This window comes from Panthera pardus, unplaced genomic scaffold (genome assembly GCF_024362965.1).
Source record: "Panthera pardus isolate Hobbes unplaced genomic scaffold, ASM2436296v1 HiC_scaffold_22, whole genome shotgun sequence".
NCBI lineage: Eukaryota > Metazoa > Chordata > Mammalia > Carnivora > Felidae > Panthera > Panthera pardus.
Window position 1 is genome coordinate 23,949,171 of NW_026526788.1, and position 20,520 is coordinate 23,969,690.

The window sequence follows — 20,520 nt, forward strand, 5'->3', positions numbered from 1 at the left end:
CTATGAGGGCAGGGATTTTTATCAGTTTTGTTTATTGTTGTATTTATAGCACCTGGCACTTAATAAATATTTGTTGAAAGGAAAAATAAATAAGGTGAATTTCTGCCTCCTAGATGAGTGCCTCTGAGGGCTGCCTCCTCTGAGCCAGGCTTCAGGCAGTAGTCTTGCTCAGGGAAGTGATTGCCAACTTTGCCAAGTGTTTTGTAATGTCAAAATATCCATTGTCATATAGTCCCCCAAATGAAATTGATTACCTTTAAAGCCACACCCTAGGTGCACAGGCACTACACTGAGTTCTTGACTTGGGTGACTGACCACTTGGCCACTTTCCTTGATGCTAAAAGAGAATGGCCTGGCCATGGCCATTCTTTCTCATGTCAGGGCCTTTTAAATAAAGTTCCACTCCATAGACCCAATATGAAAGGAGAGAAAAGAAAACTCAGTGATAGATAAGATACTATAAGAGACTGTCAGAATCTTCACAACAGAATAAAATAATGCTCAGGGTACTATCGATGAACGCAATCATAAAAGAGCACACCATTTTCTTAACTGGGGCACCATCCAATCTATGCACAGTGGCACAACATATTTCTCCTCCAAAAATGCCAATTTCAAACTATGACTATTGATCTCTATCTAACCCTGAAAATTAATGATCCCAAAGAGAAAAAGTGACATTGAATCGTTAGAGAATTTCAGACAATAAAAATAAAACTAAAGGGGTTGTGGCAAGTTCAAGACTTAATAAGTGCGTTACAGTTTTTAATCCATTGTGTCTGGCATGACATATAGAATTAGAACAAATGGGCTTTGTTTGTTTTAGCTTAGTGGGCTTTTGTTTTGTTTTACTTTGAACCACTTCCATGTGAAGGCTCCATGGAGCCACCCTGTTTTTCAATGTATCTTTTAGTGATTACAGGGTAAGGGGCCAGAAATGAAAAACAATGAATGAATCTACATAGAGTACACTTTACTCTCTGAGAAGCATATGTCGGCATAATGGATGTGTAGTTCACTGGAAAAAGAGGTAACTTCTACCAGACGGTATTAGGAATATCCAGGAATATAATATCATTAGGGAGAGATCTTTCTTCTTTTCTTTCTGTAGGCCCATATTCCTGCAAGAATTCAAGTTTCTCTTTTGCTATGTCTTCTGCTTCTACAAGATTTCCTTTGATATTCATTTAATTTAATCCAACACAATGGATTTACTCCAGTGGAGTCATAGGATTTACTCCAGATCCTACAGTTTTCTAAGAATATCTTTAAAACTTTAGGCCAGAGGCATATCTTATACAGGAACATATATGATATAAGGTGTGAAATATTCCTTGAGACTCCTTCTTTCTCCCCCAGGTTACCTGACTAGCCTGTCAGCCCTTCACCCACTGGCCAAGCAGAAGTTATAGAAGTTACTGAAGACAGATGTCCCAGGGTCAAATCCACCTAATCCTCACTGAGGTGTGAACAAGGCACAACTGGTTTGGCAGCTCTTGTGCCTGAAAAAGAAGAGCACTTTAGGAGGGAGAGAGAGTTGAAGGAGAACATTTGGGGAGCTTTCAGCACTCTGTCCTTCCTCCCTAGCATACCATGTAGTGGGATGGGAAGCTGCAATTTCTGGACATTTCTCCACTGAATTTTAGGGGGTTTTCAAAGTACAGGGACTGGAACCAGTTACTCATCTGGAGTTTCCTGGGTGGTAGGATCTGCCAACCTGCCCTGGCAAGGTGGCGTAGTGAGTGAGAGTTGGCACAGATCACCCTTGAACTGTTCATAGAGCCAAGGTAGGTATGGAGGGGGTTCCTAAGGTTCCCATTGATCTAGGCCAGGCTGGGCCTTGGGAAACAGAAAAACAGAATCCACTTAAGTATGTATTACAGAAGGAATTTAGGGCAAGGAATTGGTTATACAGGTGATGAAGGAGCCAAGAGTCAAACAGAGAATGATGAAACAACCCAGAAATTAGCAAAGTAGGAATGAATATTAGCTCTAGGATGGAAAGACAAAGGATGGAGGTAGTACTGGAATGCAAGGGCCAAAGACCATGGAGAACCCATCCAGTGGGAGCTGGAGCCACAGAGGACACCCCATGGCTGCCAGTAATGCCACCTACAATCTCTTGCCAATCCTCCTATTTGCTGGTTCTGGACAAAACCCAGCTGACCTGGCAGCCTGGACAACATAGCCTGTAGGATCAGCCCCTTGTGATAACAAAGGGTAGCAGGGGAAGGATGACAAATGAGCTCAAGAGTAAAATGCCTGAGACTGGCAGAGTAGCAGAAGCCAGATAGCCACGCCCCAGAAACTTCCACTGTTGGAAGGAAGAACGTGGTGGGACCCCCTGCAGACTGTTCTCCAAGGATGAAGGTGAGGAAGCAGTACTATCCAATGCTGCCCTGACATGTTCAGGCTAGAGAGTGCCATCCAACATGCCCCATGAGAAAGCAGCACCAGGTACTATCCAGGCCAAGAGAGCCACCTATCAGGGCGGCTGGCATCACCAGCACCTGACAGCAGACCAACAAGAAACCAGTTAGCTGGGCTCTGCTGGAAAGTCCTTGACTTCATCCCAGCTGATCAATTTTCTTCCCACTCATGTACCCTCACCTGCAGGACATCTTCCTCCTCTCCCTGCAATGGAGGCACACAGGCAAGCTCAAGGTCCCAGGGGGAGGGAAGAAAAATCCTTGAGAAACAGACAGAAACCATGAAATTGATGTTTTAAATTAGACAGCGGCTAAGGGTCACAGCACCTGATTTGGACTGAATATTCATTTGAAATGAGACTATTCTAAGCCATAAGTGACTTAAAATATTTAGGATCAAACCTAATTTCACAGTTTGGGTGAAATTGAGTATCCTCTCTTCCAAGAGGGAATGGGAACTTGTCAAAGAAACATAAGTGCTCCCACAAAGAAAATTAAGCATTGTTTGCACACAGCAGGGAGGCAACTATTCAGTAATTCCCAGTATACCAAATGCACAGGCCATGCTTAAACCACAAGGGAAAAGCAGCTGGAGAGATGGATTTTCATCACTGTAGATGTTAGCAGGCACAGCTGGAGAGCAGTGTGGGCAGCATGGCGGGCAAGAACTGCTCTCCTTCCTGTGATCAATCCAGGAAGATCTCATGGAGCAAACAGACCCTTGGATTTTTTGTAATTAGGGCTAATGACCCGGCAGAGTTGGGGAATGGAAATTCTGGGCAAATAATGCTCCTTGCAGAAAGTTCAAAGACAGTGGTGAGAGTGAATGGGTCAGAGGTGTGTGTTTATTAAGCTCTTGTCTCTTAGCTGCAAGGCACTCTTCCATGCTCTGCTTTGTGATGCTGGGGTTGGGAATTCAGCAAACCTATTTCACTTTTGCCAGCGGATCCTTTTAGGTGCTCCCGGGGGCAAAATAAAGAGACTGAAGGGGAAGGGAAAAGGGACTTGCTCATTCCTGTTTTGGTTTTTGCTTATACTGTTTCTATTCCAAGACCTTTATCTTGGCAGTAGGTATTGGTCCCAGTTCCCTGAGTTTTTCCAAGGCTACTAGACCTTCCTCAGAGTTCCCCACACCAGTTGGCCATGGCCCCTCCTCAGTGGCCTGGGCCTTAGCTCTCTGTATACCCCCTTCTCCAAGATTCTAGATTCCTAATCACCCCAACCTCTTCCCTCTGTTCCCTTAGCTACTTTCTGTGATGCCTCAGTATTCCCTTTTGTATATTTTCAGTCCTCCAGCACCTGTTTCCCTACTTCCTTATTAAATTCTATTTAAATGAGGAAAGATATACTGTGCTTGCCTTAACTTGATGACAAAAATCTGTATACCAAAGTTCAAAATATTTATAAAAGTTTCTACAGCAGGTTTACAATGGGACAGAGGATCATGGATTTGTGAATCAAGTGCTCTTGTTGGGTGACCTTTAGGCAAAAGTCAGGTCATTTATAAAAAATCTCGAGATTTGAACCTGTTGGGGGCATACTGAACACACAGAAACAAGTGGAACTGCTCAGGGTCTTGATCTGTCATTAACACGGTCATCAACCCCAAACAAAATACGAAGGGTCTCCTGCCAATTGTAAGAAGTGTCTTAGAAACGACCTGGAAGAGAAGACAGCCCAGCAGTGATGCTATTGCTTGTTTGAGAGGATTTAGAGCATAGAAGCGGCCCACTGGATCAAGCACCACGGAGACCAGAAAGAGTCCCAGAGAAGAATTTCCGTGTGGGTTTAGGAGCAAGAGGATCTTCAGTGATCTTAGTAAGTGTGGTCTCTGTGGAGCGGGGGTGGCAGAGGCTGGCGTGGACAGACTCCAGTAGTGAGTCAGGGCGGCTTTTTGATGCATCATTTCATTAGTGCTTGGGAGTAGCTGCTAGGTGGAAAGCCACGTGGTGTCTGCTAATGCTGACCTCCAGCACTCTTGTCGGCACTGATTGCAGTTTGTGCAAAACCTGGTGCATGAATTGAATCTGATAAGAGGCCTGGGAAATCATATTCTTCTCTACTCAAAACTCATTGTTGAGTAGACTACAAAGCATTTTTCCCTCCGCTCCCAGTGGCCCAAATCTAGCTGATGCTCCGGAATTGTTTAGTACTATTCTCCCTTTCCTACTACAAAAAGTATAAAAATGCATCCTAACACCGCAGAGAGATTTTCTCATCCCTGTTGCTCCATTAGGGAAGGGAGATGGATTTTCTCCGTCATGTGTAATTTCAAAGGATGGGCAATGCCTGGGGCTCTGGGGTCTGGGGTTGAACAGAGGGTGCTTGAATCCTAGCTGGGTCCAGAAACTTACTTAAGCTCTCTGACCTACAGTTTCTTCATTTGGATTGTAATAGAGACGATGATATTTTCCCCAGAGTGCTGCTGTGGGAAATAATTAACCAAGCATCTAGAACTGAGTCTGGCATAGAGTAGGTCTTTGGTTAATGGGAGTCTTGTTATTTTCAGGGAGGATCCTATTTAAAATCATTAGATTGCTTAGTTATATCTCTCAAAATTCCTTCATAGAAAAGAAATATTTAAACTCTGTTTCATATGCTTTGGGGAGATTTGCAAGTAATTGGAAGATCTTATCTTTCAGGAAAACCTTCTGATTATGCATTAGTTCATTCTCCATCACCCCCTCACAACAGGATTATGACTCTCCATAGATTTCTGGGTCTAGAATAATTTCAGAATTTTGGGAGTTAACTGAAAGAAATGAGGGCAACGCTTTGGGGTAGAGGCCCCACTCCTTCTGCCATCCTTGGGGACTACATTTAGAGATGTCCATACTAAAGAGGTGTGAGGGACATGTGCAATTTTCCTCTCCAGAAACTATTCCCCTCTCCTCCTGCAAAGGCACTGATTTATTGGGATTGTTTACTTGGGGTTTGCTTGTGGTGATCCATTCTCCTTGACTCAGCCCCACAGGCTGTGAGATTCCACCCATACCTTATGTTTAACACAGTGGGATCATGGCCCTCCATTGGCCACAGAGATCATTCAAGAGTGTGCATGTGACCTAAGTTGGTCCAATATGGTGAATTTCAAGGATTTGACAAGAAACCCTCAGACAACGTATTGCTCTTCTCTGATGGGTTTTGCCTTGTGGTGGAATAAGCCTGGAGTTTCTGGGGGTATTACGTGGAACCTGGGAATAAATCTATTCAAGAAGAGAGAAACTTCAACTCTAAATCAAGTCAAAGCCAAATCAGCATCTTAGTTTTCAATGGCCAGAGACGGTAAATTCCCCATTGTGCTTAAGTCAGCTCAAGCCAGGATCTTTGTCACTGGAAACATTTGTGACTGATGCTAGAGGCAACCTGAGAGTATCTGAATCAGTACTCATCAGAAGAGATAAAATCCCGATTTTATCTGAGCTGCTACAGAATTTATGATTGATTGCTTTCTCTCAGACACGACATCCTATATATCTGCCAAAGGAAATTCTCCATTGGCTGCCTCCAACAGAGAAATGGTAAAGAAAGCAAAAATTTAATTTAAGTAAAAATTCACATAAATTCATAAAGTAGTTCCCTGCAGACTAAACTCCCATGATCATTTTGCGGATAAATTCTGATAACAGCAATATACACAATAATGAAGATAACAAATAAAGGCTTCTAACTATCAATAATATTCCAGGGGGTGTCAGAACCCAAGTATTTTCAGTAAGACGCCTCATCTATGAAGAGTATAACCCTCCCCCTGTTCCTGCCTTGAGTAAAGCCTCTTCCTTATGAGTCTCCAGCTTTCTGAGGGCACCCAGTGATACCCCTTTATAACCTAAAAAGGGTCTCCTTGGTGGCAGTCCAGATGCTAACTGCCTAGAATAGTAAGTGAGTTATAATTTGTACCAGAGATGTTGCTGTAATTACAATACAATGAAAAAGTCAGAGCTTTTAATTGTTTCCACTTTAATATAGACTTCAGGCTTGCAGACTAGAACCTAAGAAACTCAGCCAGCAGCAGTCTGAAAATCTGACATCCTTGGCTCATTGTCATCTTCATTTTTGCCCTGAGGGCCAACAAGGTAAATTGTCTCCGGATGCAGAGCAGTCTCTGGCAGATTCCAGCTGGGCTCTGTGTGAAGCAGCATCAAACTGTTCCTTTTCTCCTGCATGTTGTAGGTAACAGCCAGTCCAGGGAGGAAGAGACCAAGGCTGGCCAGGGGCAGGAGTTTAAATGATGCCGATGGGGTCCACCCTGCAAACCCAGCCATCCTCAGGAATGTACCTTCCCATCACACCATATGGGAAGGTGCTTGGTCATGGTATGATAAAGAAATCTTTTTTTTTTTCCTTCTTCCTTTCCCCTTCCTTCCTTCCATTTCTCTTTCTCTTCTTTCTTTCTTTCTTATTCTTCTTTTATTTTCTTTTAGTTTCATTTCATTCTTTTCTTTCTTTCTTTCTTTCTTTCTTTCTTTCTTTCTTTCTTTTCTTTCTTTCTTTCTTTCTTTCTCTCCTTCCCATCTCTGAAGCATTTGGAAATTTTCCTTAAGGAGTTCTGGTAGATAATAAGTAGACTTCTTAGACTGCTACTAATAGCTTCCACCATTGATTTTTTTTCTTGTATCACTTCGGGTTTTTCAGTTGTAAGCAATATACACTGATTCTGGATAACAAGCAAAACAGATTTTACTGTAAGGATATGAGATAGCTCACAGAATTGAAGGAAAAACTAAAGAATCAAGCATGGAAAAATCTGAGAACCAGAACAAGTCTGGGATCTAGGCAGGAACTATGAACTTTATTTTTAGGTCTCTGCAACAACCATTTTCCTTCATTGCAATAATTGGGCTAAAGAGTCAGATTCCTGGGTAAGAGAATTCCATGAGCCTAGCTTGGCTCAACTGCCTAGAGCTTGGATCTCAGAGTCCCTTGACTGACAGCTCCACCAAGACTGCTCTTAGTAGAGGGGGAGTTCCCAAAGGGTCATCAGGAAAAGAAAACGGCATCTGGGTGAACAACAACAACAAAAACCAAATGTCATATATAGTGCCTTGGATCACGCTGCCTCCTCTACCTGAATGTCCTTCCCCACTGCAGACTCTAATCCAGCTCAGACATCACCTCCCCCAGGAAGTCTGCAGTGACACAAACACATGCCCTCAACCAGCTGCTGAGTTAGGCATGCCAGTCTCCTGGATTCCCTTCTCTTACTGCTCTTAAAACACTGAAGTGTAATTCTTTGAATGTCTGGCTTCCTTGAGGAAAAGAAGATTATTCAATCTTCTATCCTTAGCACCTAGCACACTTAAACCAAGTATTACAAATCCAGGAGGTACTATAGGGAATAAATAGACCCCCATCACACAATATCTTATCAGAGAGCTAACTGATAAAACCATGAGGCACTCAAGACTCATGTGTCTTGGATGATTAGTTGAAAGGAAAAATGGGCCAGTGATGAATCTTATACTTTACAGAATCTGAACTATTTTGACTTTAAGTTATAGTTGTATCTTTATTCAGACAGAAGGATTCAACAATAATATATCAATCCAATAACTATCATCCTCAAAGCAGTATCAATACAAATTTTTTAAGGATTTGTTGTAACTTTTGGAGCACAGAATATAAATACCTGTTTATTTTGTACTCAATACCTAGAAAGCAGATGCTAAGTAAACACACCAGGTGAAATAAATTAAATCAGAAAATTCACCTCAAATAAATGCTGACACCTAAGTTTGCCTTCCCAGTGAAGATCTAATTCACACATCAATCACACCTTCCCATTCAAAGTCATAAGAAAATGCCCACAAATTTATAAAAGAAGTTGCCAAGTGATATTCATGTGGGTGCTTCTTGGTGAGGAGGGGGCGGGTCTGCAGGACCTGGTTGGCTCCTATGTGCTGTGGACTTAGAACATGTTGGGAAACAACTGGTGAGTGATTTGGATTCTCCTCCAGCCTCTCTCTGGCTGTCCCATGCAGGATAAACATGTTTCCAACCGTCTTCTCAAAGATTGGGTGAATATCTACCCCAATAAGCCTGGGAAACTCTGGCTGTGGCCTTAATCTCCTAGGTCAGGTCTGCTTTTCCACTAGAGTGTGCCTTTGTGCAAATAGAAAAAGGCACTGCCTATTACATGGTCAGATTAGAAAGACTCTTCCTCAGACACCTGAATTAGCAAAAGGCCCCTACACAGCCATGCAAGGGTGCAGTCTTGTATCAGGGCCATCGCTTGGGGAGCAGAACATGGACTGTGTTTCAGACCCCACCTGGCCAGCACCTTTGTACAGCGAAGGGACTGCACACCTACACATGGCATCCCTGCCCTAGATAAGCCCTTTCTCCAAAGAAGAGAACATGAGGTAGACTCAAACCAAGTACTACAAATCCAGGAGGTACTATAGGGAATAAATAGACCCCCATCACACAATATCTTATCAGAGAGCTAACTGATAAAACCATAAGGAAGGCCAGTCTCACCATCAAGAAAGGGAACTGGTTCTTTCAATTTTAAAATGCCAAACATATGGAAAAGTATAAACATCTTTCAACAACTGAGATTTAATAATAGCATTTTTATCATATTTCATCCAAATCTTATTGAAGTCTTTCCCCACCAAACTACTACTATCCCCTTCTCCTTCTTCCATCTCCAAACTGTCTTCAGGTTGATATTTGTTCTGCCCATGTTCATTTCTGATACTTTCTAGTATTTTTACACAAACAACATATACGTATTTAAAAAACAAAAAAACGAAAAAACAACAACAACAAAAAAAACATGTGATTTAGGGGTGCCTGGGTGGCTCCAACTCTTGATTTCGGCTCAGGTCATGATCTCAACAGTTCATGAGTTCAAGCCCTGCATCAGGCTCTGCACTGACAGTGCAGACCCTGCTTGGGATTCTCTCTCTCCCTCCCTCTCTGCCCGTCCACTGCTTGCTCTCTCTCTCTCTCTCTCTCTCTCTCTCTCTCTCTCTCTCTCAAAATACAAAAACTTTAGGGGTGCCTGGGTGGCTCAGCCGGTTGGGCATCCGACTTCAGCTCAGGTCATGATCTCACGGTTCATGGGTTCAGGCCCTGCGTCGGGCTCTGTGCTGACAGCTCGGAGCCTGGAGCCTGCTTTGGATTCTGTGTCTCCCTCTCTCTCTGCCTCTTTCCTATTCACTCTCTCTCTCTCTCTCTGAAAAATAAATAAATGTTAAAAATAATTTTAAAAAATACATAAACTTTAAAAAAATAAATAAACATATGATTTGGATGTACATATATAATAAATACATATAAGCTACATATATTTTATGTAAACATATAATAAACCCAGTATAATATAACATATAATAAACATATAATGTGAACAGTATAAAGTTTGGTGTGTTTGTATATTTTTATCTGAAAGGTATCATATAATTTAGATCCTTCTGTAGTTTGCTATTTGTATGTCAATGTTATCCTTCAGAGATTAATTGATCCATATTGGTACATGTAGCTCTATCTCATTCATTTTAAGTGCTGTATATAAGATTGCATTATATGACTAATTCACAACTTACTTATCTATCCTGCTACAGATGGGCCTTAATTCATCCCAGTTTTTTGCCTTTCCAATAATGAAAATATCATTCTTTGTATACATGTGCAAGAGATTTACTAGGATATATACTTACAAGTGGAATTTCTAGGTCTTAGGTTACGCACTTCTTCGATTTGATAGATATTGCCAATGTGCTCTCCAGGGTAATGTTGCCAACACACTCTAACCAGCAATATGTGAGATGTGTCTCCCCACAGCCTCATCAAAACTGGGTTTACCAGATATTATCATTTTGGCCAGGCTCAGGGTGTAAAATAGTATCACACTATGGTTTTAATTTGAATTTTCATTGTTATTAATGAGATTAAGTTTATTTTTCTGTGAGGGTCCAGTTCATATTATTTGCCCACTTTTCTTTGATTATCTTTTCTTATTGATCCATAGGAATTTTTTAAAATAAATTTTTATTAAGAATTCCTGGTTGGTTATAGGCATTATAATATCTTTTCTAAGTCTGAAGCTTATACTTTGTTTATTGTGTCTTTGTTGGTACAGAATTATATTTCAATATAATATTTTAAAACTTTTCCTTTTGGTGTATGCCTTTTGAGACATAAGCCCCTATGTTTAAAAGTCCCCTATGTTTTCTGCTCAAAGTTATAAAATTTCCCTTTCATATGTACATCTTAATTCTATGTGGAATTTACTTGTGTCTAAACTCTGAGGTAGGGATTTCCTTTCCACCAATTATCCCAACACTTGAAGAATAATTCTTCCCCTCTCCGTACGTTTATATTGCTGTCTCTGTTGTGAACCAAGTTCCCATGTGTGGAGTCTACTGTTGAGACCATTCCATTTTTGTACAGGAAGAGATCTGCTCTCCTCCTGTACAGATACCAAGCTCCTTCATTACTTTCAGAAAAGGCAGTTTTACTGATAACCTGAAATGATGCCATTCTTTGGGTGAGATGAGAACACCTCCAGGAAGGGCAATGCTCTAAATCAGTGACAATGTGACATACATATCTTGCTTGGATTCATTCCCATCTACCAATCCACTGAGAGAAGCATTGACAGAGAAAATCAGAGAAAGATCCAGGGCACTCAAGGCTTCCAGAAAGGGGAAAGAAGATAGATTTGGATAGAGAGGGTCTTGGACAGGAAAGGAAAAAAAAATGTAATCTCCAATTACTCAAGTGTTTTATGGGCTTAGTCTTGAATATAAATACATTTGTCTAGAAATATGGTATTTTGATATATAAATGTACCCCCACAGCATTGTCTACCAACTCTTACCATAAAATCATAACCAGAATCATAGCTTACATTTACTGACACATAGGCTAAACACTTGATAGGCATTATTTTATTAAATCCCCTAACATGGGTAATGTCCTGGAAATATACATGAGAAAATTAAAATGCAGAGAAAGGAAGTGACTTGTACAATATCACACAGTCTAGTGAGTGGCAGCAGCTTACATTCCTTGCTACTAGATTACGTTGTCCTCCATGTTGCAAAATGTTCCACACTAGAATGAGATTATCTACTTTTGAGGGGAGAGAGTTAATCTTACTTTACCATTACATCCTCAAACCAAGTACTGTGTTAGTCACACAATAGGCTTTCAATCAATATTTGTAGACAAGAATGAATAGATGCATGTTGGCTGTGGGGTCTGTGGTTTCTGAGTCATGAAAGGCCTAAGTGGTTTACTTAGGCTGGGAGAGAAGAATCTTCACCTTACTTCCTCTGAAAGCCACGCCAAACCTCTTTTCTACTTACCCTCAAATGATGGGCGGAGCTACAAACACACAGCAATGTACTTCTTTCTACATAGATCCTGGAAGCCTGCAAACACAGTTGAGGATGGGGACACACAAAGATCAGTACAAGCCACACTTCCAGCTTGGAGATTTGCTTCCAACCTCTGGATATCTTCCCATTTCCCATATATGTCAACATCACTGGCTTTGTTTCTCGTCAGAGGCAATACAACTTTGTCTCCTCACAAGGCTGTGTGCTAAATCTGAAAAGTAGCTTGCAGCTCAACCCCGCAAAGGCTGCTGCTGCAGTGGGGATTCCCAGCCAGTGCAGAGGCCCCTGCTGCTGAGCGGAGTTCCCCAATGTGAGATGTAAGTGGGCCACTGAACTCATTGGTCTCTGGCCTCTTGGGGATCATCAGCACAGTGACATCTCCCTTGAAGAATTGGTTTCTGGGACAGCATCTGCAAGGAGGTGGCAGCCATGGTGCATTAGGAGCTGATTGTGAGTCTCTCTCCAGACTCTGTAGAATTCAGTGGATTGATTAACCTGTTTGCCATCTCTGAACTAAGCTCTACTTCAGACTCTACTCAGTCCCTACACTGTGGTCCCTGTTCTAGGCATAAGTGTTTAGAAAGCCTTCCATCTGAGAAAGTGTCTCAATGTTAATGTCTTCGTGCTAGGAACTCTTGTGTGCTGTCACAATCATTTTCTTGGATTCTGACATTGACTCACAATTCCCTGGAAGCTCTGTACTTTCTGACTGTTCCCCTGCTACGAGGCTCCCCAATCAGCCCTTAGTTAGACCACCAGTTAGCTGGTCCTGCCACTCAGGCACCACTCCTTGCCATGGATTTGCACATCGTCTTGATCCTCCACATGATTTGACATGCAACCGCATGGCCTAGTGAAGACGCTTCACTTTCAAAATCCGTGCATCCATTTGATAAATATTTCCTGAATACGTACTATGTTCTAGATATTCTTCTAAATACTATGACAATAAACAAGATCCTGCCCTCAAAGACTTACATTCCAGGGAGGAGGAAAGAAAAATCTATACGTAAATAATGATTTAACATGGTATCCACTAGTAATGAGCAGCACCAAGAAGAAAAAATAAAGGTTAGAGAACAGGGAGTAACCTGGGGAGGAGGTGTCACTTCAGATAAAGGAGTCAAGAAAGGAGGTAACACTTGAAAGAGACCTGAAAGAATGAGAGAGAAAGCCACATCAGATTTGGGGGGAGAACATATCCAGCAAAGGGGCAGAGATGGAAATGCGCTTGGCAAGATGGAGGAACAGAAGGTAGGCCAGGATGGCTGGAAGAGAGGGAGAGAGAAAGAGAACGGGGGGGATGAAGCCAGAGAAACCAGAGCACAGGGATCAGACCACAGATCACATGGATATCTGAAGCCATGGTGAGGCCTTCTGATTATACTCCGGTGTGCTGGAAAGCTGTTGGACAGTGGTAAGCAGAAGAATGATGTAACCTGGTTTACGTTTTTAAAAACGTGTGAGGAGACAGACTGCAAAGCACAAGAGTGAAAGCAGGGAGCCAGACAGGAACCTATGCCATCAGACCAGAGGAGAGATGGACTGAAGTGGCAGTGGTAGGGGTGAGAAGTGCATCATATGAGCATATATTCTGTCAGCTCTTACCGATACATTAGATGGAGAATGTGAGGGAACGAGAGGAGTCAAGGATGACTCCTAGGGCTTCCTGCAGTCCTGACCTGGTGTAGAGGTATGGAATGAGAAAACAAGCATATGAAGATATGTTCCTCACCAGTCATTCCTTTTGGAGACGATTCTTCCTGGCCTGTTAGACCCCAGCCTGGATCCCCAAACCATCATCTGGCATCTAGCCCAAATAACAGATTTTATCATAGGAAGAAATGAAAAGTTTCGTGCATATACTCTTTGTAAACTGATCCAGTGACAGGAAATCCCCAGGAAGGTGGTACTAGGGATTCCTGAAGCCTGTCTAAGGCCCCCCAAAACCCAGCAATCACATTGATTATGGAATAAAGCAGAAAAAGACCCTTGGTAGGCCTAGCAAATGTGTGGCACATGTATCACCTCCCCTTACCTCCAAGTCCAAGCCCACACTCATAAGCCCACTGTAATCAACAATGTCATTTTTATTCATTGTGACTAGATGCCACCTCACACTCCTTAACTGCACTTCAGGCAGTCACTACCAATTAATCACAGTCAGCCTGACAGATGATTGCCATTCTGGCTCCTGATTTATCATAATGGTCTAGTTCTTCAAGCTCTGACACATCCTTAGGTATCCTTTGACAATCTCCTGCCTGGGACAGCTTTCAGCCACATTATGAGTGGCACAGAAAAGGAAATCTATTTATTAAGCTTTGACCCAAACACTTTACATGGACCGTATTTTCACGTTTCAGCACAGTTGATGACAGTGTTAGTCATACCCAGGCACACTCAGGCACCTCAGTGGCCCCTGTACTCACTAACTCACCACTGTGTTCTCCCTAACAGGTCTAGTTCCTGAGTGATTCTGTAAGCCTCACACCTTTGTTTACCTCCTTCCCAACCAGGACCCTTATCTTCCCATTCTCTCTACAAATGATGCCAGGAGGCGATCGTTACATTTCGTTCTGCCAAGACATCAACCAGCTGATGTGCAATGTCCTTATCCCACAAAACGATGCCTTAACCCAGTAAAACAGATCACTCTGTAATACCCTTAAGGTAACATGTTCATAATGGGAATTTTTGGAATTGTGACAGAACTTCTGGGAAGAAAGGTATTTCTGAGCAGGGAGTTTTTAGCACTTTTGCACGCTTTACACCAGATAGGCAAGGGTCCAGGTGGGTCTCCGTCTGTCACTGCATGCCATAGAAAGCCAGCCTTTTACTGCTTGTGACCAAAATAAAGGAAAGGAGTCCTACCAAGAACCATTTTTAACAGTCTTTGGGAGAGGAGAAAATTAATATGCTATCCTGACTCTTCCAAAGCTCTTCAACTAATACTGTACATATAACACCTCAACTTCTAGGTATTACTTGGAATTGATTTCATCCACACCAAACTGCATGAACAAACGGCCCCAAAGGGAAATTTCTTAGCCGTGTATAGTACTCTGACCACATCCTGCCCAGAAAGGAGGGGCTGAGTTGTGGGTCACTGTCCAAGGCATTTAAACGCACAGTCCTTTTTTTTTTTTTTTTTCAGTTGTTTATTTTATTTGGGGCTATGCACTTGGACTTTTGAGAAAATTCTTAAATTTTTTTAACAAACCCCACCCACACAAATAGAATGACTCACCCCAGAGGGGTCTGAGTTGATGTCTGGTAAGGCAGTGAGATTAAAGAACTGCTTTAAAAAAGCAATGTCCTAAATTATCCCTGTAGCAATGGCCTCTAGGAAGAAAGGCCCAGAGAGAGGACATCCAGATACTCTTTCATAGATATATCAAAGTTCCATCAGAAAATAACAGCACACTCAATTTGTGAAATATGAGGAGAGTTTATGATAAAGAGGCTCTTTTCAGAGAACTGGCCAGGGTATGGGGAAACAAGAAATAGTGTAGCATCTGGGGCAGCAAAAACAGTACTCCCTTTACTGTCCCTAGGCCTCAAGAGGCCATGAGAAAGAGCTGTTTCCAAGGAAAGAGAATTGTGAGGAGAGGGTCCCTAACAGGTGACAGGAGCTATGACTCACAGTATTAGGATCCAGACAGTCCACGTTGTCCTCACAGGAAGGGAGCAGAATAAATACCCCAATTTCACTCTTATCTGATTGCCAGATCTGCTGGTGCATCCAACTGGCCAATTTCAACTGGAAGCCCAGTGATCAGTCCACAGGTCAGCCTTCCAGGGCGCACATCTGGGTGGAGAAGGGTGGGCACTGGATCTGGGGGGAGGGGGGGAGTGGGAGGTGGTAATCAGAAGACCCGCAGCAGATATGGTACATTTGTGTATAGGAAAATAGAGCAAGTCCAAGAAAAATATAACAATGTTTTGAGCCTTCTCTGGCTCTAAAATTATATAACTCTATTTATTTTTTAGTATATAAGTTACAAATCTCTTTCCAGATTACCCAAGCATTCCTTAAAAAAATGTTCTTAAATCCAGGGCGGGAAATAGGCTGTGTCTCACATGTCAATTCCAATCAGTGGGTTGTACCTTCCTACATGGTCTTGTTGAGGACTGGGAGGCCCAACTGGGCTTGGCAGTGCTACAAGCATGCCACTATGAAAGTATGCACACCATGGACTGTGGAAGGGCAAAAGCAGAGAAGTCCTCATATCCAGATCCATATTCATATTCATATTCAGTGAACCAAAGCAGAAGGAGAAATTGGGAATAATTATCCAGGTAATCTGATTTAAAATAAATTTATCCAAAATATTCCCTTTAAAGTGTGTGCATGTTTATGTATTTGCATATAATTTCAATCTATCTGCTTTCTCTAGTACAAAAATTTCTTATATGAGTATAGCATACACTATTATCATGTCAGCTTCTGGGAGCATGAACAGTTGATACTTCTGACTGTATCCGACTGATAGCTTTTATGACCACGTGTCCAAATGGCACAGGTGATCTTACAAAATGACTTGTTACTTTTAAGTTTATTCTTCTGACCTACTGTTTACCGTAGTCCACTATGGTAGTCATGAGCCATATGTGGCCATTTCAATTTAATTAGAATTAAATAAAATTGAAAATTCAGCTAGCCACATTTCAAGTATTCAATGGGTGTATATTAGTGCAAATATAGAACAGTTCCATTACTGCAGAAAGTTCTATGGGAAGCTTCTGTTCTAGAATCCAAGGCTTATTGCTGCACACAATTAAAATGATGTCTGTAAGCCTCACTTAGGTATTTTTTATTAAGCTTTTTATTTTAATGCCAGTGTAATATTAGTTTCAGGTGTGATTCAACAATTCCATGAGCATCACCTGGTGCTAATCCCCATCACCTATTTCACCAATCCCCCCACCCATCTCCCCTCTGGTAGCCATCAGTTTGCTGTCTATAATTAAGAGTCTGATTCTTGGTTTGTCTCTCTCTGTCTTTTTTTCCTTTGGCCATTTGTTTCTAAAACTCCATAAATGAGTGAAATCATATGGTATTTGTCTTTCTCTGAGTGACTCTTTTCAGTTAGCATTATAGTCTCCAGCCCCATCCATGTTGTTCCAAATGGGAAGAATTCTTTTTTTTTATGGTTTAATAATATTCCATTGTGTGTATATATGTGTGTGTGTGTGTGTGTGTGTGTGTGTGTGTGTGTGTGTGTATATATACACCATATCTTCTTTATTCCTCTATCAGTGAACACTTGGGCTGCTCTCATTTTTTGGATATTGTAAATAATGAGGTAATCAGCACAGAGATGCCTTATCCCTTTAAATTGGTGTTTTTTTGCATTCTGGGGGGAAATACCTACTTAGGCATTTTAGTATTCCTATTATGTATCAGGCAACAAATTAAGTGTTTTATAAATATTATCTTCTGTGTGTGTGTGTCTGTGTGTGTGTGTGTGTGTGTGTGTGGTGAGATACTTAAGATCTGTCAGGATATTTCAAGTGTAAAATATGGTGCTATTTACTTACAGTCACCATTCTATACATTAGATCCTCAGAACTTATTCATCTTATAAGTGAAATTTGGTACCCTTTGACTTACATCTTCCTATTTTCCCCTCCCCCAGACACCAGCAACCACCATTTTACTCTCTGTTTATATGAAGTTGGCTTTTTAAAAATTTTTTTTTAACGTTTATTTATTTTTGAGACAGAGAGAGACAGAGCATGAACGGGGGAGGTTCAGAGAGAGAGGGAGACACAGAATCCGAAACAGGCTCCAGGCTCTGAGCAGTCAGCACAGAGCCCGACGCGGGGCTCGAACTCACGGACAGTGAGATCGTGACCTGAGCCGAAGTCTGATGCTTAACCAACTGAGCCACCCAGGCGCCCCAAAATTGGCTTTTTTAAAAAGATTCCACATATAAGTGATACCATACAATATATATCTTGCTCTGTGTGGTTTGTTTCACTTAACATAATGCCCTCCAGATTCATCTGCACTGTTGTAAATGGCAGGATTTCTTTCTTTTTCGTGGCTGAATAATATTCCATTGTATAAACACCACATTCATCCATTGCCAGACATGCAGGTTGTTTCCACATTCTGGCTATTGTGAATAATGTTGCAATGAATGTGGGAGTGCAGATACTTCTCTTTCAGATCCTGCTTTCATATCCTTCAGATATATACCCAGGAGTGGGATTGCTGGATGATATGGCAGTTCTATTTTTTTAATTTTCTGAGGAACGGCCATACTGTTTTCTAGAGGGGCTGCACCAATTTACATTCCTACCAATACTGTACAAGGGTTCCCTTTTCTCCACATCCTCCCCAAAATTTGTTAGCTCTTGTCTTTTTAATAATAGTCATCCTAACAAGTATGAGGTGATATCTCTTCATGGTTTTGATTTTCATTTCCCTGATGACTAGGGATGTACCTATTGGCCATTTGTATATTTTCTTTGGAAAAATGTCTATTCAGGTCCTCTACCTGATATCTCACCTAACTGTCACAACCACTGTGTGAGAGAGGAATTATCATTCACATATTATAGATAAGGACACGGGAAGCAACTTATCCCTTAACCACAAGGAAGTAACTAAAAGAGCTCAGATTCAAAACTAAATCTTCCTGACATCAAAACTCATGTTCTTTACCATTATATCTGCACCTGCAGAAAAAAAAAGGCAACTCTCTTGAATAATTCACTTGTTTTGTGTTTAACACCAGAGACACCCTAGAGATATTAACTAAGTTGAAATGCAGTTTATTTTCCAAACCAACGTATTTTCCTACATAACAGTCACCTGTTGTTCAAAATGTACAATAGAGTGAAGTATGACCTTGAATTAGCTTTTCCTCCATCTTTAGTATTGTAAATAGAAATTAATAAGCAAATAAATTATTGTCCTGATACTTATTTTATCTGCATCAGTCAGGATTCCATCAAGAAATAAATGGTACACTTCAGGAGAGTTTAATAAAGTGATGACTGTTTATCAAGGTGTGGGCAGTATTTAGGAAAAACAACCAGGAAAAATGCATACCCTATGGCAAGCAAGAGTGGGGAGCCATTACTACCCAAAGCCTGCAGCAGGGGAGGACCAAGGGAAGGAAGCACTTACTGGAACCAGAGGGCTGCTATAAGGAAAAGGTGATTGATGAAAACTGTAGACTTTTGTAGAGGGACACAGTGAACTTAGAGTGACTCAGCAGGGACAGAGCCACCTCACTGACCAACTGCCCTCCAAAGTGAGGGTAAGGTTGTCCACTGAGACTGCCCATACAGTGCAGGCTCCTGGATACCTAGCAAGATGGAAAAGTAGAGAAGAGGGACACATACAAGATACCATGCATATTATATTATCTATTAGTGTTATTTGAAAAAAGACTAAGGACAGCAAAGCATGAGGTTAATGTTAACAGGAATAAGGCTGACTAATGACAGACTCCTTTTTACCTCACAGAGAGTCACCATGGCCAGTTAGATCCTCAAGGTAGATGAAATGCTCAGCCTCAGGCCCAAGTAGGCATGGGTCTCTTTCCCATCACTAGTTCAAGAACAGTAAGTGAATATTAGACTTCACTATGGGATTTCTTTCATGCCATGGTGTAGGACATGCCAACTATATCATGAAACTAACCTGAAGCAAACAGGCAATTAGTTTCCAAGAACATTTGCTTGACTGAAAAGGCTGCAAGGTTAATGGCCCAAGCACTGGTAGTTAGAGTCACAGTACTGAGCACAAGGATCTTGTGTGGTCTTAATTCTAGGGCCACTTCTAAAGAGCTACCGAATTTAGCCTTTGGGGCAAATCTCTGGATCACTGTTTATCAAGTGCCTACTGTGTCCCAGATACCAGTGCACCAATCACCCAGCTTATCTCTCTGTTCCTGGGCACACCATCCCCTTTTCTTTTCTTTTTTAAAAATGTTTATTTATTTTGAGAGAGAGAAAGAGAAAGAGAGCCCACGTGAACACACGAACTGGAGAGGGGCAGAGAGAGAGAGAGAGAGAGAGAGAGAGAGAGAGAGAGAGATTCCCAAGCAGGCTTCGCACTGTCAGCGCAGAGCCCAATTTGGGCTCAATTCCGTGAACTGCGAGATCATGAACTGAGCCAAAATCAAGAGCCCGAGGCTCAAAGAACTGAGCCACTCAGGCGTCCCTCCCTTTTCTTTAGATATGACTCCACGCATGCTATTCCCTTCCCTCGCCTTGTCTATCAATTCCTACCCATACTTCAAATCTCACCTTGGGGATCACATCCTTTGGGAAGCCTTTTCAGTTTGTATCCTGGAGGCCGAGGGGCTCCCTCCCTGAGACCCCCGCAGCTCTTGATTCACCCTGCCACTGGTGGGAATCAGAATATAGTGAAATGAATCTGTTTACATGTCTGCCTCCTCAGCCTCGGTGGGAGCTAGTGCCTAGCCTGAAAGAGGGTGGTTTTCATTAAATTTAGTACCTAAGTGTCTTTGAAAGGCACAGTTAGGTGCTGTGGGGCTGCGTGTGGGAGTGATGGTGACGTGGGAGGAAAGAGGTAGATAAATAAAGAGTAAAGTACCTGATCCCTGCCCTCAAAAGAGGAGTAATCAGAAAAATTACAGGATGTCCAGTTAAATCAGAATTTCAGATAAGCAATAAACAATTCTTCATGTAACTTTTTAAATACATCTCATACAAATAGATTCAAATATTGCATGGTACATACATGAACTAAA

At 41.8% G+C, this 20,520-nt stretch overlaps 1 long non-coding RNA gene across 5 annotated transcripts in view; it reads right to left on the reverse strand.

Annotated features, from left to right (window-relative positions):
- The window catches only part of LOC109264308 (uncharacterized), a 57,585-nt gene that overhangs the window by 27,145 nt on the left and 9,920 nt on the right, over nt 1–20,520 (reverse strand). For 3 of the 5 annotated variants that reach the window (XR_008425067.1, XR_008425065.1, XR_008425063.1), the window contains 3 exons: nt 18,927–19,107; nt 15,429–15,620; nt 11,750–11,815 (listed from right to left, as the gene is read on the reverse strand). This is a non-coding gene — a long non-coding RNA (uncharacterized LOC109264308). Of the gene's footprint in view, nt 1–11,749; nt 11,816–13,390; nt 13,465–15,428; nt 15,621–18,926; nt 19,108–20,520 lie in introns of all 5 variants that reach the window. The other 2 variants (XR_008425064.1, XR_008425066.1) reach the window with 2 other exon arrangements.